This window comes from Arachis hypogaea, chromosome 11 (genome assembly GCF_003086295.3).
Source record: "Arachis hypogaea cultivar Tifrunner chromosome 11, arahy.Tifrunner.gnm2.J5K5, whole genome shotgun sequence".
Classification (NCBI taxonomy): Eukaryota; Viridiplantae; Streptophyta; class Magnoliopsida; order Fabales; family Fabaceae; genus Arachis; species Arachis hypogaea.
The window spans coordinates 41124339-41147211 of NC_092046.1; the positions used below are offsets into that span (position 1 = coordinate 41124339).

A 22873-nucleotide genomic window follows, 5' to 3' on the forward strand; every position below is an offset into this window, starting at 1 on the left:
AAGCTTAGAGTGGAAATCCAAACCTTCAGACAGAAGGAAGGTGAATCCCTCTATGAAGCTTGGGAAAGATACAAGCAATTGATCAGAAGGTGTCCTTCGGACATGCTTTCAGAATGGAGCATCTTATGTATATCCTATGATGGTCTGTCTGAATTGTCCAAGATGTCATTGGACCACTCTGCTGGAGGATCTCTTCATCTGAAGAAGACACATGCAAAAGCCCAAGAACTCACTGAAATGGTTGCAAATAACTAGTTTATGTACACTTCTGAAAGAAATCCTGTGAATAATGGGACAACTCAGAAGAAAAGAGTTCTTGAGGTTGATACTCTGAATGCAATATTGGCTCAGAATAAAATATTGACTCAGCAAGTCAATATGATTTCTCAAAGTCTGACTGGAATGCAAGCTGCGTCCGTCACTACCAAGGAAGCTTGATAAACCCCATATTTAGGGTTTATCTTGTGTTCAATTTAGAGGGTTTTGTCAACCTTTCTCCCATTTATCCAATAAAATAGCATGGTTTTGTAAATTCTCCTTTAATTGTGCTTAAAAGTGAAAACATGCTTTTTAGGTCCTTAATTGTTTAATCTTGATTTACCTTTGATTCCATTGGATGTCTTGATATGTTTGTTAAGTGATTTCAGATTTAGGAGGCAAAGATTGGATCAAGGGAATGAAGGAAAAGCATGTAAAAATGGAGAACTCATGCAGAAATGAAGGAATCGCAAAAGCTGTCAAGCCGACCTCTTCGCACTTAAACGACCATAACTTGAGCTACAGAGGTCCAAATGATGCGGTTCCAGTTGCGTTGGAAAGCTAACATCTGGGACTTCGAAATAATATAAGATTTGTCAAAGTTGCATTCGCACATAGGGGCGCGCATGCGCACGGTGCACGGACTGACGTTTTGGTTTTTTGCCAGTAAAGAAGTTCATAAAAATAGTCGCGTTGTAGATATAGTCTCTAAACCGACAGAAATCCCTTCGTACAAACATTTTGGGTGTCACAAATAACAAACCCCTTAAAAATTGTTAACTGAACATTCAAACCTCGGGTCGTCTTCTCAAGGAACTACAGGGAAGTATGTTCGTATTATTGGCTATAAAGGTTGTAATCGGGGTTTAGAAGGTGAGAAGCAAGTGATTTGAATGACAAGTAAAGTAAATGGCAATTAAAATAAATAAATACTGTAAAACAACTTTTGGCAAGGTAAGAGAAATTGGAAGTCCAACTTAGTTATCTCTCTCAACAATAATGAAAGTTGAATCTAAATTCCACTCAGTTAACCTTTACTAAGCAAAGGAAAGTCAAGGGACTAATTAGTTTGACCTTCGAATCCTATTTATTTCCTAAGAAAAAGTTGGGATTATTGAAGTTCAGTTCAATTAGCAAGACAACGATTATCAATTATGCTGAGTTTAATAACTGTTGAGTTACTGATTTCTTAACCAAGACCAAAAGGAGAAAAAGTAAATTGCGGGAATAAAAATATCTTCAGATTGGAAGCAATGGTAACACAAATTAAAGAAAAAGCAATCAATAACTGAAATACCTCAAATAACCATTAATTCAAATAATAATCTGTAACATGGAATAATTCATAAGCCAATTGGGCAACATCTGTAGATACAAATAAAAGCATTAAAGTAAAAGTAGCATAGAAACATGAATTAAAGTAAATATTAAACCTGGATCGAGAGTCACTCTTACAAACTAAGAGAAGTCCTAAATCATAATCCTAATCCTAATCCTAAGAGAGAGAGAGGAGAGAACATTTCTCAAACTAAATCTAAATCATGGAAAGTGAAAATTGGCTAGCTCTCTTTTGAATGGATGCATTCCTCCACTTTATAACCTCTAATATGTGTGTTCTGTACTTGGATCTGGGCCAAAAAGGGCTTCAGAAATCGCTGGGGGCGTATTTTGTAAATTCTGATACGTGGCCTCTGTCACGCATCCGCGTGGGTCAAGCGGTCGCCTCATCTGGAGTTTTTCTTGCCACGTGGTCGCGTCAGTCATGCGTCCGCGTCGTATGCGTTCTACTTAAGGCGCGCGGTCGCGTCAGTCATGCGGCCGTGTCGCTACTTCTTCGCTTCTGGCACGCGATCGCGTCGTCCATGCGATCGCGTGGATACCAGTTTCTGCAAAACTCCGTTTCGCACTTTCCTTCCATTTTTGTATGTTTCCTTTTTCATCCTTTAAGTCATTCTGCCTTAGAAAATCTGAAACTACTCAACACACTAATCACGGCATCGAATGGAAATAAAGGTAATTAAAATAATTAATTTTAAAGCTTAGGAAACATATTTTTCACATACATCACATAATAAGGAAGGGAAAGTAAAACCATGCAATTAATATGAATAAGTGGGTGAAGGATTGAATAAATCACTCAAACTAAGTACAAAATAACTCATGAAATATGGGTTTATCAACCTCCCCACACTTAAACAATAGCATGTCCTCATGCTAAATCCAAGGTAAAGAATAAGGTAAGGTTAAAGTGGTGGAATGTTATGCAAGGCAACCTATTCTAAATGCATCTACCTAAATGAGTCATGCAATTCCAATTTATCCACTCATATATAAACTTACATGTAGTCAAATTAATTTACATTCTCAATGAGTCATATATATATATATATATATATATATATATATATATATATATATATAGCCAACCCTTAAATAATAAAGCATTTTAGCAAATGAGATGGGAAATAAAAATATTTTACAAACTTGCAAAACAATTAGTAAATTAAGCACGGATATATGTGGATGAGTTATTGAACCCTCACTGGATTTTGTGTTTACCCTCTAGTCACTCAGTGTTTATTGGGTTTATTCACTCTACTTTTCTTTTTATTCTTACTTTCTATAACTTTGTTCTTTATCTAGTCAATCAACAATTATAGAGTACAGTCATACCAAAAGTCATGAGGTCTTTAATTAAGGTTGTAATGGGGCCAAGGTAAAGGTAAGGATACATGTATAAGGCTAAGTGAGCTGATAAGTGAATCCTTAATTAGACTAAGATCTCACCTAACATACATATTTAGTAGAACAAAACTTCTTTACCAATTTTCCCATATTATCCCACTTGTTGTTTCATGCTCATGTTTCAATTTTATTTTTACCCCATGTGCATTGCTTTATTTTGCATTGAGGAATTATTTTGTATCCTCTTTTATTGAATGCTGAAAAATAACTTTTTTTTAATGCACATGGTAATTGAATCACTTTGATTTCTCATGAGCATGCTTCCCAAATTTTATTTTATTTCTTTTAACTTTTCTACCTTTTGTTTCTATCATCCATGTTCCCAATAGGTTTCCCACATTTTAATCTATTCATAATTTTATATTTAAGCTAACCAAGGATTCAACTTGGGATTTTATTTTGTTTTTCTGCTTAAGGCTTGTAGTGTGGCTAAATAGAATAAAAGGGATTTTAAAGGCTCAAGGGGGCTAACAAGGGTGATGTGAAAGGTAGGTTATTTTGGAGTAAGTGAGCTAAAATCAAATGATGGCCTTAATCATTCTTTTGGTATGTATCTATATTCTATATTCTATGATTGGACATATAGATTAAAGCAAAGTAAAGAACATCAGAATAAAAGGAAGCGAAACACACAGGAATGAAATTATGGTTTGAATGCAACCATACAATTAAGCTCAAGACTCACAGGCTGTGTGTTCTCTAACTCAAGCATCATATATCTTTCATATCTGTTATGCAGGTTTAGTTAAAAATTCCCATTATTCTCATAAAAAAAATTATTTAGGGTAGCCTTTAAAGTTTTAATGTTCCTCCTTGATGAAATGTTGTCAACTTAACTATATGATGTAATGCTATATATACAAGGTTTATGGATTTAAATCTGTTATGTTCAATTTCCTAGCTTACTTCCTTTTTATATTTTTCAATTTAAACTATGCTATCTTATGCTAAAAAGGGTAAACTATACTAATTAATCCACTAATAAGTCAAAATTGCAAACTAAACTAAATAACTAAAAATATGAACTAAAAATGTAAAATGCAAAATTAGAGTAAAAATACACAAAAGTAGCAATGTATAAGTAACTCAGAAAATAACAGTAAAAAGAAAAATATAGAAAAATATCCAAAATAAAAGAAAAATGAGATGTAGTGGTTCACCAAAATAAAACGCCAGAGATGGCGACCTCTCCACACTTAAAATGAAGCATCGTCCCTGATGCTCAGTCAAGCCGGGTGTGAAGGGGTGTCATCACTGGTAGGGATGGTAGCTGGAGGCTCTGTGGTGGTGGTGGGCTGAGGGTCTGGCTGCTGTAGAGGCTGTGCAGACTGGATCGGGATCTCCGGATCTGCAGCCTCGATCTAATGCGTAACCTCCTGATGTGGAGCAGCCTGCTCTATGTCTGCCTGCTGATGGGTCTCCTCCTGGAAGTGAGTCTCCTTCTCGTGCTCATCCTCCTCCTCCTCTGATGGCTCTGATGGTGTGTCGGGCTCGGAGGCGATGTCACCACCCTGTCGGATCATCAGCTTCAGATGCGAATAGTGTCGCTGGCTGCGACGCTCCAATCTCTCATACCAGCGCCGGTTACAGCGCTCCATCTGATCAAGCTATCGGAATAGGCGGTGCACAAGGCGGTATACGGGCTCAGAGGCAGGTGGAGGTGTAGTGGTGGCAGCAGGAGCAGCCGTGGATGAAGAGGGTCCAGCAGACGGTGGGATTGTCTCATCAGTAGCAGTGAAGGATGGTGGTCTGTAGCCCAAAGCTAGGAAGTTCCTGCATTGAGGAATGATCTTCCTGCAGTCCGCCGCTGGTGGTCTCTCATCGGCATCCTCCCATGGCACGTCAGCTCAACGGCCTAGCTGTGTAACTAGATACGGAAAAGGGAGGGTGCCTCGGACGTGGACCCTAGCCATATAATGTCGGATAAAGCGTGGCAGATAAAGGTCCTTACCCTCCATCACACACCATAGGAGGGTGATCATAGCAGCTGGGATCTCCGTCTCATGAGTACTCGGCATCACATAATTGCTCAAGATCTGATGCCATAACCGAGCCTCATCATTTAAGTACGCCATCTTGATCCCTCTAGGCATGGTGGTGTCCTGACCCATCTCCCAAGGAACCGTCGGGTCGAGAGCTATCCGTGCCTTCACAGCATCCCAATCAAACTGCATCAGGCGCATGTCCTCCTCAACCTTTGAATAACCATCAGGCTGATCGGACTTGGCTGGGAGCCGGAGAATGTCCTCTATGGCCTCCTCAATGACTAGAATCTGCTTTCCTCTCAGGTTCACTGCATCTAGGGTGGTGATGTAGTAGTTGTAGTAGAATTCCCGGACCCAAGATGCATTGACCTCTGTCAGTGTTCTCTCCAGAAAGAACCAGCCTCTTTGCTTGATTTTCTCAGTGGTGTACTGCTGGAGTGCTTCTGGAATCTTCAGAGTTCTCTCCAGGTATAGATTCCTGGAGTTTGCAAATGCCGGGTACCTCAGCTCGTAGTATCGGTTTGCAAATTTTATTGAATCATTTGCAGGGAGCAGCTGGTCAGCTTTTTCTTGCTGTGTAAAGTTCTTCTCCCGCCATGAGGAATCATGCATGAGGGCAATGATGGACTGGGAGGAATCTCCTCTCTTGCGCTTGCCAGTAGCCTTGCCTTTTCCTTTCCTCTGTGAGTCAGACATCCTGAAAAAATGGAAAACCAGGATATGGATAAAAATAGGGAAGCAAATAGGCAATTAAACAAAGAAAACTCAAAGCGGCAAGGGAGAATTAGAATGAGGTAAATGAGTTAAGTAATGGTGTATTAAGGATTGTATAGTAGTTTAAAAGTTGAAAGGAAGAATTTACAATCCAAAATGTATCAGAATTCAAGTTAAATAGAAAAATTGTCATTATGCCATGGTTAGAAAGTTAGAGTAAAGTGAAAAATCAAAAAAGAGATTTTAAAAGGTTAGTATGGTTAGAATTTCTAAAAGAAGTTAGTAAATTAAAATTAGTGAGTCAGTAAAATGCGGGTTAAAGTAAGTGGCATAAATAAAATAGTCCATGTAACAAGGATTCACAATTATGACTAGAATTAACTCATAACCGAACAAGGAAAACAGGGTGATGTTGATTCAAATAGATATAAAGAAAGCAAGAACTGGAATCAGAATATCACAGATGCCGTTTATAAACTAGGAAATCAAAAAGGATAAGAAAGCGTGCCCTGGCAATTATGAAATGGTTTGGAGAAAGCAGGGGAAAACAGAGTTCAAATTGCCAAACTGAAATATGAATGAAAACCTTTTTATAGAAATTTGGGCAGCATTCCGGCTAAAATTGGATTCTCCCAGAAAATAAACAGCAATCAAAGCAGTTCATATGAATTAAAAAGTCAAGCTGCAGGTACATATATATAATATAAACATGAAAATGCAATGTAAAGAGCAGCAATATACAAGAAATACAGCATATGAACAAGATTACAGCAACAGTAGATTTGCAAATATGATAAAACAGAAGCAAGAACAGTGCAAATAAACAGACCTAGAGCTACTAACCACAGCCTAATCTACCTAACAACCTAAAATCCACTACAACATGCATATCTAACTATCCTAACATGAACAAAAATGGAAAAATAAGAATACACTACGAACGGATAAAAGGGATTGCGTGTTGCGGAACCTGGAAGGCGAAAGAAGGAGGTTAGGGTACAGAGGTGGCTGGGGTGGTGGCGGCTGAGGGAGTAGTGGAGAAGGGGGTAATGGGGATAGGGTTTAGGGTAATTGATAGAGGAAGGGAGGGGGGTTGCGTGTGGGTGGCGGAGGGGGCGCGGCTGGGTTAGGTGCGGCGGTGTGAGGTGGGCAGTGGCGGAGGGCAGTGGCGGAGAAGGAGGGAGAAAGAGGAAGAAGGAGAAAGAGGAAGAGAGAAGGGGTGGGGGTGGTACGGCGGCGGTGTCTGGGCGATTGATGGCGTCGGCGGGGGTCGGAGATGGTGGTTGGGTGGTGGTGCGGTGGTGGCTGGGGTTTGGAGGAGGGGAAAAGAAAGGGTTTGTGGGTTCAGGGGGTGGCGCAAGAATAGGGTTCGCGTGATCTGGGGGGTTTAAATTGGAATCCACGCGGTCGCGTAGGGGACGCGGTCGCGTGGTGGGGGTGATAATGGAGTGATGCAATCGCGTGGGTTGCGCGATCGCATGAAAAGGGTGGAAGAGGGGATGACGCGATCGCATGGGTCGCGCGATCGCGTCGTTGGAAATTATGCTAAACGCACGACTCCAGCACCGTTTCAGCGCAACTCTCTGTCTCCTTCTGGGGTGATGTGCAATCCATGCGACATGATCGCGTCGCTCACGCGGTCGCGTGGGATTGGTATTGTGCAAGTGATGCGATCGCATGGGCATGCGATCGCGTGGGCCAATTTGTGCGAAACGCACAAGGGCCGCACGATTCCAGCCTAACTTTCTGGACGTTGAATTTTTACGCCGATCTCCAGGGCACGCGGCCGCGTGGATGACGCGGTCGCGTGGATAGTGTTTTCGCAATATGATGCGATCGCATGGGGCACGCGGTCGCGTCATGCACCCTTTTTTATGTGTATGATAAATGCAGAATGCAATGATTAACATGAATGCTATGCATGATTCCAGGTTCAATGAAGTAAAATGAAAAGAAAATAAAAATGGAAACAATTAACAAGAATTAAATTGAAAAAGAAGCGACCATACCATGGTGCGTTGTCTCCCACTTAGCACTTTTAGTTAAAGTCCTTAAGTTGGACATTGGAGGAGCTTCCTACTATGGCGGCTTATGTTTAAATTCGTCCAAAAATCTCCACCAGTGCTTGGAATGCCAATAGCCTCCGGGGTCCCAAACTAGGCATGTAAAGCTTCTGAGCAGCTTCAAACAGATTGTTCGGCGCCCGGGGTGACAAATGTCAGAATAAACTCCAGGATCCCAAGCTTTGTTTTTAAATCTGCCTCCGTCTTGATCTACATGTTTCTATCCGGGCGGTTTAAAAAGTAGAATCTCACCATGGTGACCAAACATTCTCCGTGATCCATGCAATTGCACATGATACCAATCCGTGTACTTCGAGGTGAAGCGTGGAACCTTATTGAACCTTGTGCACTAGCTCTGAGTACGAGCCATTTCCCTCTTACTCTTAAAGCCACAAAGAGCTCTAAGCTGGCCATCTGTTTCAAGCAAACCATATTCAAGTGAATAAGTAAAGTTATAGGTTAAGGATTGTACCCACTTGAAGCTTGTATTAAGTGGTAATGGCCTTGGGATAGGTGTTTTCGGTGGTTCTGTAAGTTCTACTCCCGTGTGCTCTTCTGTGAATTCCTCCACTTCCTTGTAAGGCTCTACAATTGTATATGTGTCCTAGTCAAAGTCTTCTATGTCTTCCTCATCACTTGAGTCATAGATTGGAGGTTGAGAGAAATATACCTCCGTATCGTCTTCGTATTCACTTGGGGAAGATTCTTCGATCTCAGAGAATTCACTTGCAGATGCAAATTCATTACCAAGAGAGCCAAACTTGTGACTATCATCATCAAGGGAATTTGTGTCCTGGGTTATTCCGTCTGATTCTTCATAAACGACTTGCCTTGGGGGTTGTGTACTACCCTCCTTAGCATCAACTGTAACGTCCTTGACGGAGTTCTCCTCAGTTCTGGATTCCCATGGAGGTTCAGCATCTCCTAGATCTTCAACCAACTCTTCTTCTTGAACAATGACAGCTTCTTCTACTTGTTCTAGTACAAATTCGTGCTCTGTCTTGTCCACTGAAGTTTCTGGTATCTCCTTCATGCTACGCTCTTCATTAGACTATCCACATGGGGCTGTGGCTGATCCTTGTGTATTTGAGCACCTAGAAACCCATTGAATTACTGCTTGCTCCAGTTGTCGAATGGTTGTTTGAAGTTTATTTACTATTTCCTTTAGGCGAACCTCTGCTTCTCGGGTTGCTGGACTTGGACATGATACATAGGAAAGTGGCGGTGATTGGGAGTGATTGGATTGGTACTGGGGTAAGGAAGGATCATATGGTGGCAAATGGTGAAGAGAAACTTGTGAGTGTGGTGGTTCGAGGTTATGTTGAAAGGATGGTTTATATACACGGGGTGGGGCTTGTTGGTAGTTACAAGGTTGTCCACCATATCTTTCAGCTGGGTATGCACGGTAGAATGGTCTTTGTCCAGGATATCTCGGAGGGTGTTGCTGCCTAAAGGGTTGATTAAATCCTCTTGGCTCCATCCATCCTTGATTGGTCTGACCTTGATGCATATTCCTGCTGTAACTTCTATTTCCTTCAACAAAGTTAGAACCAAACTCAAAGCGAGAGGAGTGAGAATTCATGGTAGCAATTGAAAAATAAAAAGGAAAAACAGAAATAAATAAACAAGTAAAAGAAAAATATTTACAATAACCAATAATAAGGCACACGTTAGCAGTTCCCCGGCAACGGCGCCATTTTAACGTTTTGGTTTTTTGCCAGTAAAGAAGTTCATAAAAAAAGTCGCGTTGTAGATATAGTCTCTAAACCGACAGAAATCCCTTCGTACAAATGTTTTGGGTGTCACAAGTAACAAACTCCTTAAAAATTATTAACCGAGTATTCAAACCTGGGGTCGTCTTCTCAAGGAACTGCAGGGAAGTATGTTCTTATTATTGGCTATAAAGATTGTAATCAGGGTTTAGAAGGTGAGAAGAAAGTGATTTGAATGACAAGTAAAGTAAATGGCAATTAAAATAAATAAATACTGTAAAATAACTTTTGGCAAGGTAAGAGAAATTGAAAGTCCAACTTAGTTATCTCTCTCAACAATAATGAAAGTTGAATCTAAATTCCACTTAGTTAACCTTTACTAAGCAAAGGAAAGTCAAGGGACTAATTAGTTTGACCTTTGAATCCTATTTATTTCCTAAGAAAAAGTTGGGATTATTGAAGTTCAGTTCAATTAGCAAGACAACGATTATCAATTATGCTGAGTTTAATAACTGTTGAGTTACTGATTTCTTAACCAAGACCAAAAGGAGAAAAAGTAAATTGCGGGAATAAAAATATCTTCAGATTGGAAGCAATGGTAACACAAATTAAAGAGAAAGCAATCAATAACTGAAATACCTCAAATAATCATTAATTCAAATAATAATCTGTAACATGGAATAATTCATAAGCCAATTGGGCAACATCTGTAGATACGAATAAAAGCATTAAAGTAAAAGTAGCATAGAAACATGAATTAAAGTAAATATTAAACCTGGATCGAGAGTCACTCTTACAAACTAAGAGAAGTCATAAATCATAATCCTAATCCTAATCCTAAGAGAGAGAGGAGAGAACATCTCTCAAACTAAATCTAAATCATGGAAAGTGAAAATTGGCGAGCTCTCTTTTGAATGGATGCATTCCTCCACTTTATAACCTCTAATATGTGTGTTTTGTACTTGGATCTGGGCCAAAAAGGGCTTCAGAAATCGCTGGGGGCGTATTCTGTAAATTCTGATACGTGGCCTCTGTCACGCGTCCGCGTGGGTCACGCGGTCGCGTCATCTGGAGTTTTTCTTGCCACGCGGTCGCGTCAGTCACGCGTCCGCGTCGTATGCGTTCTACTTAAGGCGCGCGGTCGCGTCAGTCATGCGGCCGCGTCGCTACTTCTTCGCTTCTAGCACGCGATCGCGTCGTCCATGCGATCGCGTGGATACCAGTTTCTGCAAAACTCCGTTTCGCACTTTCCTTCCATTTTTGTACGTTTCCTTTTTCATCCTTTAAGTCATTCTGCCTTAGAAAATCTGAAACTACTTAACACACTAATCACGGCATCGAATGGAAATAAAGGTAATTAAAATAATTAATTTTAAAGCTTAGGAAACATGTTTTTCACATACATCACATAATAAGGAAGGGAAAGTAAAACCATGCAATTAATATGAATAAGTGGGTGAAGGATTGAATAAATCACTCAAACTAAGTACAAAATAACTCATGAAATATGGGTTTATCATGGACGCGTCGATGGTGGCACGTGCTTCACTTAATGCAACCCGTGGCCAGAGATTTTAGAAGCCTTGTGGGCCCAATCCAACTCATTTCTGATGCTATTTAAGCCAAGGATTGAAGGGGAATCAATATACTTTAGATACTTTGGATCATTAGTGTAGTTTAGGTTAGTTTTAGAGAGAGAAGCTCTCACTTCTCTCTAGGATTAAGATTAGGTTTTAGATCTAGATTAGAATTTCTTAGATCTATGTTTAATTCATGCTTTGATTTACTTTTCCTTTACAATTTCTAGTTCCTCTTCTTCTCCTCTCTCTAATTTTGTATTTCATTCTTGTGATTCTCTACTTTTATGTTCATGCACTTTTGTTTCTTCTATTTACATTTCAATGCAATTTATGTTTTCATGTTCCTTTATTGTTCATTTGATTTGTTGTTGTTTAATTTCTTGCAACTGAGTAGTGTAGATTTACTTTCCTTGCACTTTTTTACTATGCTTTCCTTTTAGGTCTTCCAAGTGTTTGATAAAATGCTTGCTTGGATTTTAGAGTAGATTTTGTTCCTCTTGGCTATGGTAGAGTAATTAGTGACGCTTGAGTTATCTAATTTCCTTGTTGATTGATAATTAGAAGTTGCTAATTGATTTGGATACCGCTAACGCTAGTCTTTCCCTTGGGAGTTGGCTAGGACTTGTAGAATCAAGTTGATTCATCCACTTAACTTTCTTCTATGATTAGAGGTTAACTAAGTGGTAGCAATGGATAATTGTGGTCACAATTGAGGAGGATAACTAGGATAGGACTTCTAATTCTCACAACCTTGCCAAGAGCCTTCTAGTTGTTAGTTTATTTTCATTGTCATTTACTTTTCATGTTTCTTATCAAAAACCCCAAACATAACTTATAACCAATAACAAGACATTTCATTGTAATTCCTAGGGAGAACGACCCGAGGTTCAATACTTCGGTTTATAAATTTAGGGGTTTGTACTAGTGACAAACAATCTTTTGTATGAAAGGACTATTGTTGGTTTAAAAACTATACTTGCAACGAGACTTCAATTGTGAATTCTAGACCACACAAAAGTCATCTCATCAAAGCTTCCTCTGAAGAAAAAGCTTATGACCCTGAGAATCCTGCAATGGAAGAGGTGAATTACATGGGAGAATCCTATGGAAACACCTATAATCCTTCATGGAGAAATCACCCTAATTTCTCATGGAAGGATCAACAGAAGCCTAATCAAGGCTTCAATAATAATGGTGGGAAAAATAGGTTTGGCAATAGCAAGCCTTTTCCATCATCTTCTGAGCAACAGACAGAGAATTCTAAGCAGAGCCACTCTGACTTAGCAACCATAATCTCTGATCTATCTAAGACCACTCTCAGTTTCATGACTGAAACAAGGTCCTCCATCAGAAATTTGGAGGCACAAGTGGGTCAGCTGAGTAAAAGAGTGGCCGAAACTCCTCCTAGTACTCTCCCAAGCAATACAGAAGAGAATCCAAAAAGAGAGTGCAAGGCCATCAATATACCCAACATGGCCGAACCTGTAGATGAGGGAAAGGCAGTGAATTCTAGTAAGGAAGACCTCCATGGACGTCCACTGACCCCTAATGAGTTCCCCAATGAAGAACCAAAGGAATCTGAGGCTCATACAGATACCATAGAGATTCCATTAAACTTACTATTGCCATTCATGAGCTCTGATGAGTATTCTTCCTCTGAAGAGGATGAAGATATTATTGAAGAGCAAGTTGCTCAATATCTAGGAGCAATCATGAAGCTGAATGCCAAGTTATTTAGTAATGAGACTTGGGAGGATGAACCTCCATTTCTCATCAATGAACTGAATGCTTTAGGGCAACTAAAGTTACCTCAGAAGAAACCGGATCCCGAAAAGTTCTTAATACCTTGCATCATAGGCACCATGACCTTTAAGAAGGCTCTGTGTGACCTTGGTTCAAGTATAAACCTCATGCCACTCTCTGTAATGGAGAAACTAGGGATCTTTGAGGTACAAGCTGCAAGAATCTCACTAGAGATGGCAGACAATTCAAGGAAACAAGCTTATGGACTTGTAGAGGATGTCTTAGTAAAAGTTGAAGGCTTTTACATCCCTGCTGATTTCATAATCCTAAACACTGGGAAGGATGAGGATGAATCCATCATCCTTGGAAGACCCTTCCTAGCCACAGCAAGAGCTGTGATTGATGTGGACAGAGGAGAGTTAGTCCTTCAATTGAATGAGGACTACCTTGTGTTTAAGGCTCAAGGATCTTCTTCTGTAACCATAGAGAGGAAGCATGAAAAGCTTCTCTCAATACAGAGTCAAACAGAGCCCCCACACTCAACTTTTAAGTTTGGTGTTGGGAGGCCAACATCAAGCTCTGAGTCTCTGTGAAGCTCTCTAAGAGCTCACTGTCAAGCTATTGACATTAAAGAAGTGCTTATTGAGAGGCAACCCAATGTTATTTAATTATATTTATTTATTTTCCATTGTCATTTTATGTTTTTTTTTAGGTTGATGATCATGTGAAGTCATAAAAACAACTGCAAAATTAAAGCAAAATGAAAAATAGCATAAAAAACAGAACACCCTAGAGAACAAGCTTACTAGCGTTTAAACGCCAGTAAAGATAGAAGAATGGGCGTTTAACGCCCAGCCTGGCAGCATTTTGGGCGTTAAACACCAGAATGGGCAGCACTCTGGGCTTTTAACGCCAGAAAGGGCTGTCTGGTGTCTGGCTGGCGTTAAACGCCAGAAATGGGGAGCAGACTGGCGCTTAAACGCCAGGCAAGGTAGCAGAGCTGGCGTTTAATGCCAGGAAAGATAGCAGAACTGGCGTTAAATGCCAGAATTGGCATACTATGGCCGTTTGAACGCCAGAATGGTGCAGGGAGCAGAATTCCTTAACACCTCAGGATCTGTGGACCCCACAAGATCCCCACCTACCTAACCTCTTCTTCTCTCCTCTTCACACCTTTTCATAACACTCTTTCCCAAATACCCTTGACCAATTTCATCAATAACTCTTCCCCAAATACCCTTCACCTATCAAATCCTACCCTCTTCCCCATATCCTCTTCACCACTTACATCTATCCATCATAAACTCCACCTACCTCACCATTCAAATTCAAACCATTCCCCTCCCAAACCCACCCCTTCATGACCGAATCCCCTCTCTCCTACCCTATAAATACCCCTCCTCACTACCTTCACTTTCACATATCACAAACACTTCTCTCCCCTTTGGCCGAAACCATCACCCCCCTTCCATCTCCTCCATTTCTTCTTCTTCTACTCCTTTCTTTCTTCTTTTTCTCGAGGACGAGCAAACATTTTAAGTTTAGTGTGGAAAAAGCTCTGCTTTTTATTTTTTCCATAACCATTAATGGCACCTAAGGCCGGAGAAACCTCTAGAGAGAGGAAAGGGAAGGTAATTGCTTCTACCTCCGAGTCATGGGAGATGGAGAGATTCATCTCAAAGGTCCATCAAGACCACTTCTATGAAGTTGTGGACAAGAAAAAGGTGATCCCCGAGGTCCCCTTCAAGCTCAAAAAGAGTGAATATCCAGAGATCCGACATGAGATTCAAAGAAGAGGTTGGAAAACTCTCACCAACCCAATCTAACAAGTCAGAATATTAATGGTTCAAGAGTTCTATGCTAATGCATGAATCACTAGAAACCATGACCAAAGTATGAACCCAAACCCAAAGAATTGGCTCACAATGGTTCGGGGAAATTACTTGGATTTCAGTCCAGAAAATGTGAGGTTGGCATTCAACTTGCCAATGATGCAAGGAGATCCTCACCCTTTCACTAGAAGGGTCAACTTTGATCAAAGGTTGGACCAAGTCCTTATGGACATCTGTGTAGAAGGAGCTCAATGGAAGAGAGACTCAAGAGGTAAGCCGGTTCAACTAAGAAGGCTTGACCTTAAAACAGTGGCTAGAGGATGGTTGGAGTTCATCCAACGCTCTATCATTCCTACTAGCAACCAGTCTGAAGTTACAATAGACCGGGCTATCATGATCCATAGCATCATGAATGGAGAGGAAGTAGAAGTTCATAAGATCATATCCCTAGAACTCTACAAGGTGGCGGACAAGCCCTCTACTTTAGCAAGGTTAGCCTTCCCTCATCTCATCTGTACCCTATGCAAGTCAGCTAGAATTGTCATCGAGGAAGACATCCTCATTGAAGGAGACAAGCCCATCACTAAGAAGAAGATGGAGCAAACAAGAGAGCCCACTCATGGACCTCAACAAGAGCATGAGGAAATTCCTCATCAAGAAATCCCTGAGATGCCTCAAGGGATGCACTTTCCTCCACAAAACTATTGGGAGCAAATCAACACCTCCTTAGGAGAATTGAGTTCTAACATGGGGCAACTAAGGACGGAGCACCAAGAGCATTCCATCCTCCTCCATAAAATTAGAGAAGACCAAAGAGCCATGAGAGAGGAGCAACAAAGGCAAGGAAGAGACATAGAGGAGCTCAAGCACTCCATAAGATCTTCAAGAGGAAGAACTAGCCGCCATCACTAAGGTGGGCCCGTTCATTAATTTCCTTGTTTTTATTTTTCTGTTTTGTCTATGTTTGTGTCTTTATTACATGATCATTAGTGTCTAGCAATGTTCTGAAAACCGGACCGGACCGGCCGGTTCGACCGGATTAACCGGAAACCGGTCATTTGGCCGGTCCGGTTAATTTCTAAAACCGTGTTGCAAAAAACCGGTTAAAAAACCGATCGAATCGGCGGTTAACCGGCGAACCGATCAAACCGGATGGGTTTTTTAAAGTCCCGGTTCGCTATGGACATGGAGAACGGCGTCGTTTTGAGCAAAAATAAAAAGGCAAAAAGCAACACACCCCCTCCCCCTTCTTTCTCTCACAAACCCAACCCTAAACCTTATCAGAGTATAGCAGCATGCCAGCATCCCCCTTCTCCGTTATCGAGATACTCTCCATCAACCAGAGGCTGCCGTCACCGCCGGACTAGCCTCAACCGAGCCTCCCACTTCTCCCATCGGCGTCACTCACATGCGAAGAAACCACGAGCACGTTCGTTTTCTTGCCGGTGGTCTTCGTTTTCAATCGCAATCCTTTTCTTGTTGTCGCGGTGGTTCGTTCTCTTCTCAACATCTCTCTTCAAGCTCTCTCTGACTTCACTCTCTCTCACCCTCACCCAAGTCGCATGCATTGAGGAATGAAAATCAGAGTTCATAGCCTTAACCAGTACCCACACTCACCCTCACCGCCTTCTCCATCGCCGAAAACTCATGTCGGCTCCGCGCGTTCACACAGTCGCAGTTCTCTTCCTGTGCCACTGATGTTCTCTTCCTTGATTGGTGATTTTGTTAACAGGGGAGGTTGTTTTTGTTGAGTTAATTATTGTCAATTATTGATAAATTTCTGAGTTAATTTTGTACAGTCTCCAGTCTTCCACTACTTCTTCAATTTCATTTTTATGAGTTGATTATTTTTCTGGATTAATTTTTTTATTGTTGTTTGTTGTTTTACTTAGTTAATGGTTGCTTTTTGGTTCATTAATTTCTGAGTTATGTTGTTCTGTATTATATTGGGTAAATTGGATTGAATGATCTGATAATTTTTGTTGGCAAGAAAAGGTCAGATTCAAGAGATGGGCATCAGTTTGTTCGAAGCCCCTCCAACGTTCCTCTTTCCTTTCCCTTTTTTTTGGATGTAGCTGGTATTAGATCTTCTGTATTAGGTTTGTGTTAGTTTTTTGTTGTTTTTGGGCCTTGGATCCCTCCTCATCATCCAGGAATTTTTTTTTATAAACTTTGATGTTTCATGAATATTTAATAATAAACTGTAGGTAAGTTATATATTAAATTTTTTTTTAATATTTTTATTTTATATTTAATTAAATCGGTTCAACCACGGTTCGACCCCGGTTGAACCATTAAACCATTGAACCAGTTACTCGACCGGTTCATTAACCGGTTCGGTTCTCGCAACCTTGGTGTCTAGTGTCTATGTCTTAAAGCTATGAATGTCCTATGAATCCTTCACCTTTCTATGTCTAGTACATGATTTCGAATTCTATCTTGAAATTAGTTCAATTATTTTGATGTGGTGGCAATACCTTTTGTTTTCTGAATGAATGCTTGAACAGTGCATATTTTTTAATTTGTTGTTTATGAATGTTAAAATTGTTGGCTCTTGAAAGAATAATGAAAAAGGAGAAATGTTATTGGTAATCTGAAAAATCATAAATTTGATTCTTGAAGCAAGAAAAAGCAGTGAATAGACAAAGCTTGTGAAAAAAATAAAAAAAAAATATTGGTGAAAGAAAAAAAATATAAAGAAAAAAAAGAGAAGAAAAAGAAAAAGCAAGTAGAAAAAGCCAATAACCCTTTAAACCAAAAGGCAATGGTAAAAAGGATCCAAGACTTTGAGCATTAATGGATAGGAGGGCCCAAAGGAATAAAATCCTGGCCTAAGCGGCTAAACCAAGCTGTCCCTAACCATGTGCTTGTGGCGTGAAGGTGTCAAGTGAAAAGATTGAGACTGAGAGGTTAAAGTCGTGGTCCAAAGCAAAAAGAGTGTGCTTAAGAGCTTGGTGCACAAAATTGTGATGTCAATGTTCACATTACTCTCTTACAACTTCGCACAACTAACCAGCAAGTGCACTGTGTCGTCCAAGTAATACCTTACGTGAGTAAGGGTCGATCCCACGGAGTTTGTTGGCTTGAAGCAAGCTATGGTTATCTCGTAACTCTTAGTCAGGATATAATATCAATAATAATTTTTAGTTTGAGTTGTAAAAAGTAAAAAGGGCAGAACACAAATTATACTTGTATGCAGTAATGGAGAATATGTTGGAGTTTTGGAGATGCTTTGTCTTCTGAAATTCTGCTTTCCTCTCTCTTCTTGTTCACGCACGCACGTCCTCCTATGGCAAGCTGTGTGTTGGTGGATCACCGTTGTCAATGGCTACCACCCTTCCTTTCAGTGAAAAGGGTCCAAGTGCGCTGTCACCGCACGGCTAATCATCTGCAGGTTCTCAATCGTACCGGAATAGGATTTACTATCCTTTTGCGTCTGTCACTACGCCCAGCACTCGCGAGTTTGAAGTTCGTCACAGCCATCCAATCCCAGAATCCTACTCGGAATACCACAAACAAGGTTTAGACTTTTCGGATTCTCATGAATGCCGCCATCAATCTAGCTTATACCACGGAGATTTTGATTAAGGAATCTAAGAGATACTCATTCAATCTGATGTAGAATAGAGGTGATTGTCAGACACACGTTCATGGATTGAGGAAGGTGATGAGTGTCACGAATCATCACCTTCTCCATAATTAAGCGTGAATGGATATCTTAGATAGGAACGCGCATGTTTGAATGGAAAACGGAAATACTTGCATTAATTCATCGAGACACAGCAGAGCTCCTCACCTCCAACAATGGAGTTTAGAGACTCATGACGTAAAAGAGTACAAAGTTCAGATCTAAAATGTCATGAGATGAAAATTAAATCTCTAAAAGTTGTTTAAATACTAAACTAGTAACCTAGGTTTACAGAAAATGAGTAAACTATGATAGATAGTGCAGAAATCTACTTTTGGGGCCCACTTGGTGTGTGCTGGGGCTGAGACTAAAGCTTCTCACGTGCCTGGGCTATTTTGGGCGTTCAACGCCAGGCTGTAACCTGTTTCTGGCGTTGAACTCCAACTTGTAACGTGTTTCTGGCGCTGGACGCCAGACTGCAACATAGAACTGGCGTTGAACGCCAGTTTACGTCGTCCAAATTTGAGCAAAGTATGGACTATTATATATTGCTGGAAATACCTGGATGTCTACTTTCCAACGCAATTGGAAGCGCATCAATTGGACTTCTGTAGCTCCAGAAATTCCATTCCGAGTGCAGAGAGGTCAGGATCCAACAGCATCAGCAGTCCTTTTTCAGCCTGAATCAGATTTTTGCTCAGCTCCCTCAAATTCAGCCAGAAAATACCTGAAATTACAGAAAAACACACAAACTCATAGTAAAGTCCAGAAATATGAATTTTGCCTAGAAAATAATGAAAATAAACTAAAAACTTACTAAAACATACTAAAAACTATATGAAATTAACCCCAAAAAGCGTATAAAATATCCGCTCATCACAACACCAAACCTGAACTGTTGCTTGTCCCCAAGCAACTAGACAAATAAAATAGAATACAAATGAGTCAAGAAACAATAATATCTCAGAGTTTTTGAGTGAAGCTCAGATTCTAATTAAATGAGCGGGGCTAGTAGCTTTTTACTTCCGAACAGTTTTGGCATCTCACTTTATCCATTGAAGCTCAGAATGATTGGCATCTATAGGAACTTAGAATTCAGATAGTGTTATTAATTTTCCTAGTTCAGTATGTTGATTCTTGAACACAGCTACTTTTATGAGTCTTGACCGTGGCCCTAAGCACTTTGTTTTTCAGTATTACCACCGGATACATAAATGCCACAGACACATAATTGGGTGAACCTTTTCAGATTGTGACTCAGCTTTGCTAAAGTCCCCAATTAGAGGTGTCCAGGGTTCTTAAGCACACTCTTCTTTTTGCTTTGGACCTTGACTTTAACCGCTCAGTCTCAAGTTTTCACTTGACACCTTCACGCCACAAGCACATGGTTAGGGACAGCTTGGTTTAGCCGCTTAGACCAGGATTTGATTCCCTTAGGCCCTCCTATCCACTGATGCTCAAAGCCTTGGATCCTTTTTATTACCCTTGCCTTTTGGTTTTAAGAGTTATTGGCTTTTTCTATTTTTTTTTTTTTTGCAAGCTTTGTATTCACTGCTTTTTCTTGCTTCAAGAATCATTTTTATGATTTTTCAGATTACCAATAACATGTCTCATGTTTATCATTCTTTCAAGAGCCAACATATTTAACATTCAAGAACATCAAATTCCAAAGACATATGCACTGTTCAAGCATTCATTCAGAAGGCAGAAAGCATTGCCACCACATGTAATTAATCAGAATTTCTTGTATTAAAAACTCGAAAAATATTGCCTCCTTATCCTAAAAAAAATCTTCTATTTTATTCATGTTTAATGATGATGAGAAAAATAAATTATAGCTTAATTGGAGATAAAATAACTACTAATTACCACTATAACTACTAAGGTAGAACTCAAATAAGAATAATTATCACAGAGTTAAGGCTAAGATTAGGGCTCAACAACCTTGAGTTTGGGATGTGGATGTTCCTCTAGTCTGTGGAATGCTTGGTTCTTCGAGAGATAACTTCTGACGCTTCAGTTCCTTTAAGTCACGCCCTTGCTCTTCTTGTTTCCTGAGCAGTTTGCAGAGCATACTGTTTTGATTTTGCTGTTCTTCCTTTATTTGGTCCATAGATTCTTGCAACTTGGTAACAGATGCTTCAAGCTGTTCCCAATATTCAGATTGAGGGACTTCTGGGAGGAATTCTTGCGCCCTCCTCTTGGTGTGGTCATCCTGCATTTGTTGTTTTTCCATTGTGATTTTAGTGATTGGTTGCTCCACTGAGATATACTCTGTTATTCCCATCTTTACTCCAGCATCTTTGCAGAGCATAGAGATTAAGCTTGGATAAGCCAACCTGGCATCCTTGGAGTTCTTGTTAGCAAGTATGTAAAATTCAGATGGGATCAGTTGATGAACTTCTACTTCTTTTCCCAACATAATGCAATGGATCATTACTGCTCTTTTAACAGTGACTTCAGAACGGTTGCTTGTGGGCAATATAGAACGCCCAATGAAGTCCAGCCATCCTCTGGCGACTGGTTTGAGATCTTCTCTCTTGAGTTGATTTGGGACACCCTTGCTGCTGGTGGTCCACCTGGCTCCAGGGATGCATATATCCTCTAGAATCTTATCCAGGCCCTTGTTTGTTCTCATCATTCTCCTATTGAAGGAGTCTGGGTCATCTTTCAGCTGAGGTAGCTTAAAGATCTCCCTGATTTTGTCAGGGTGGATGTGAATAATCTTTCCTCTGACCAAAGTTCGATAGTCATAGAAGGTAGTTCCAGATATTCTCTGCCTGTCTGTTTGCCACAGATTAGCATAGAATTCCTGAACCATATTCCTTCCCACTTTCGTTTCAGGATTAGCTAGGACTTCCCAGTTCCTGTTTCGAATCTGCTTTTGGATCTCCGGATATTCATCTTCTTTCAGATCGAACTTAACTTCCGGGATCACTGATCTTAGACCCATTATTTTGTAGTAATGGTCTGAATGTTCTTTGGTTAAGAACCTCCCTTGATTCCAAAGTGGTTTTGGAAAGAGGTTATTTTCCTTTGGGAGCCATGATCTTAGTGGGTATGATTTAGTGATCACGGATAAACACACCAAACTTAGAGGTTTTTTGTCCTCAAGCAAAAGAAAAGAAAGGAGAGGGAATAGAAGGAGAGCTAGTGTTGAATGGTGGATGAGAGAAGGGAGGCCGAATGTGTTTTTAAAAGGGAAGGGGGTGGGTTTTCGAAAATAAGGAGAAAGATAAGATAGAAGATATGATTTAAAAAGAAATAAGTATGATAAGAAAAGATATAATTTAAAATTGAAAAGATATGAAAGATATTTGAAAAAGATAAATTTGGATTTTTGAAAAAGATAATATGGAGATTTGAAAAAGATATTGATTAGTTGAAAAGATTTTTGAATGAAAAGAGATAGATTTGTTTTGAAAATTTTGAAAAAGAGTTGAATTGGATTGAAAAAAGGATTTGTGCTTATGGATTAAGATACATTTGATATTTTTAAAGTAGGGTTTTTAGAAATTAGGGATTTTAGAAATCAGGGTTTGTAACATGTTTATGCAAGAAATCATGAATTGAAACATAAAAATTAAAATGAAAAATATGAAGTAAAAACGAAATTACCTCCTCCCCACCATCCTGGCGTTTGAACGCCCAAATGCTGCATGTTTTGGGCGTTCAACGCCCAACTACTGCTTCTCCTGGGCGTTCAACGCCCAGCTGTTGCTTCTTTCTGGCGTTGAACGCCAGGAACTCCTTTGTCACTGGGCATTTTTCTGAACGCCCAAGACGCTGTAAATCTGGCGTTAAATGCCCAGAAGGAGCTTCTTTCTGATGTTTAACGCCCAGATGGCTATCCTTACTGGCGTTCAACGCCCAGTGGATGCTTCTTTTGGGCGTTGAACGCCCAAAACAGACTTTTACTGGCGTTTTCTTGCCAGTGAGCTCTTTTTCTCTGTTTTGTGTGCAGAATCCTTTTGTAACCCTGTAAACTTATACAATTGACTCTTTACCTTAGTATCAATGAACTTTATATAAACAAATAAAATCAAGAATAGGGCAAAATGCTTAGAGGAAGTGATGCCCCATGGCTTGGTTGCCTCCCAGCAAGCGCTTCTTTATTGTCTTTAGCTGGACCTTGCTGAGTTTTTAATCTAGCCTCAGCCTTGAGCACTCTTGCTCAACATTGCCTTCAAGATAGTGCTTGATTCTCTGTCCATTAACAATGAACTTCTTATCAGAATCAATATCTTGAAGCTCCACATAACCATATGGTGATACACTTGTAATCACATATGGTCCCTTCCACCGGGACTTCAGTTTCCCGGGGAATAGCCTGAGCCTAGAGTTAAACAATAGAACTTTTTGTCCTGGTTCAAAGATTCTAGATGACAGCTTTCTGTCATGCCACCTTTTTTACTTCTCTTTATAAAGCTTGGCATTTTCGAATGCAGTGAACCTGAATTCCTCTAGCTCATTCAGCTGGAGCAATCTTTTTTCTCCAGCTAGTTTGGCATCAAAGTTTAGGAATCTGGTTGCCCAGTAGGCCTTATGTTCCAGTTCCACAGGCAAGTGACAAGCCTTACCATACACAAGTTGGTACGGAGAGGTCCCTATAG

The 22873-nt window shown here is 40.2% G+C and overlaps 1 non-coding gene across 1 annotated transcript; it reads right to left on the bottom strand.

Moving 5' to 3' along the window:
- LOC112725026 (small nucleolar RNA R71) lies at positions 1 to 108 on the bottom strand. The gene has a single exon (XR_003164157.1). It is a non-coding gene; the product is annotated as a small nucleolar RNA R71 (small nucleolar RNA).
- Positions 109 to 22873: the final 22765 nt, after the last annotated feature.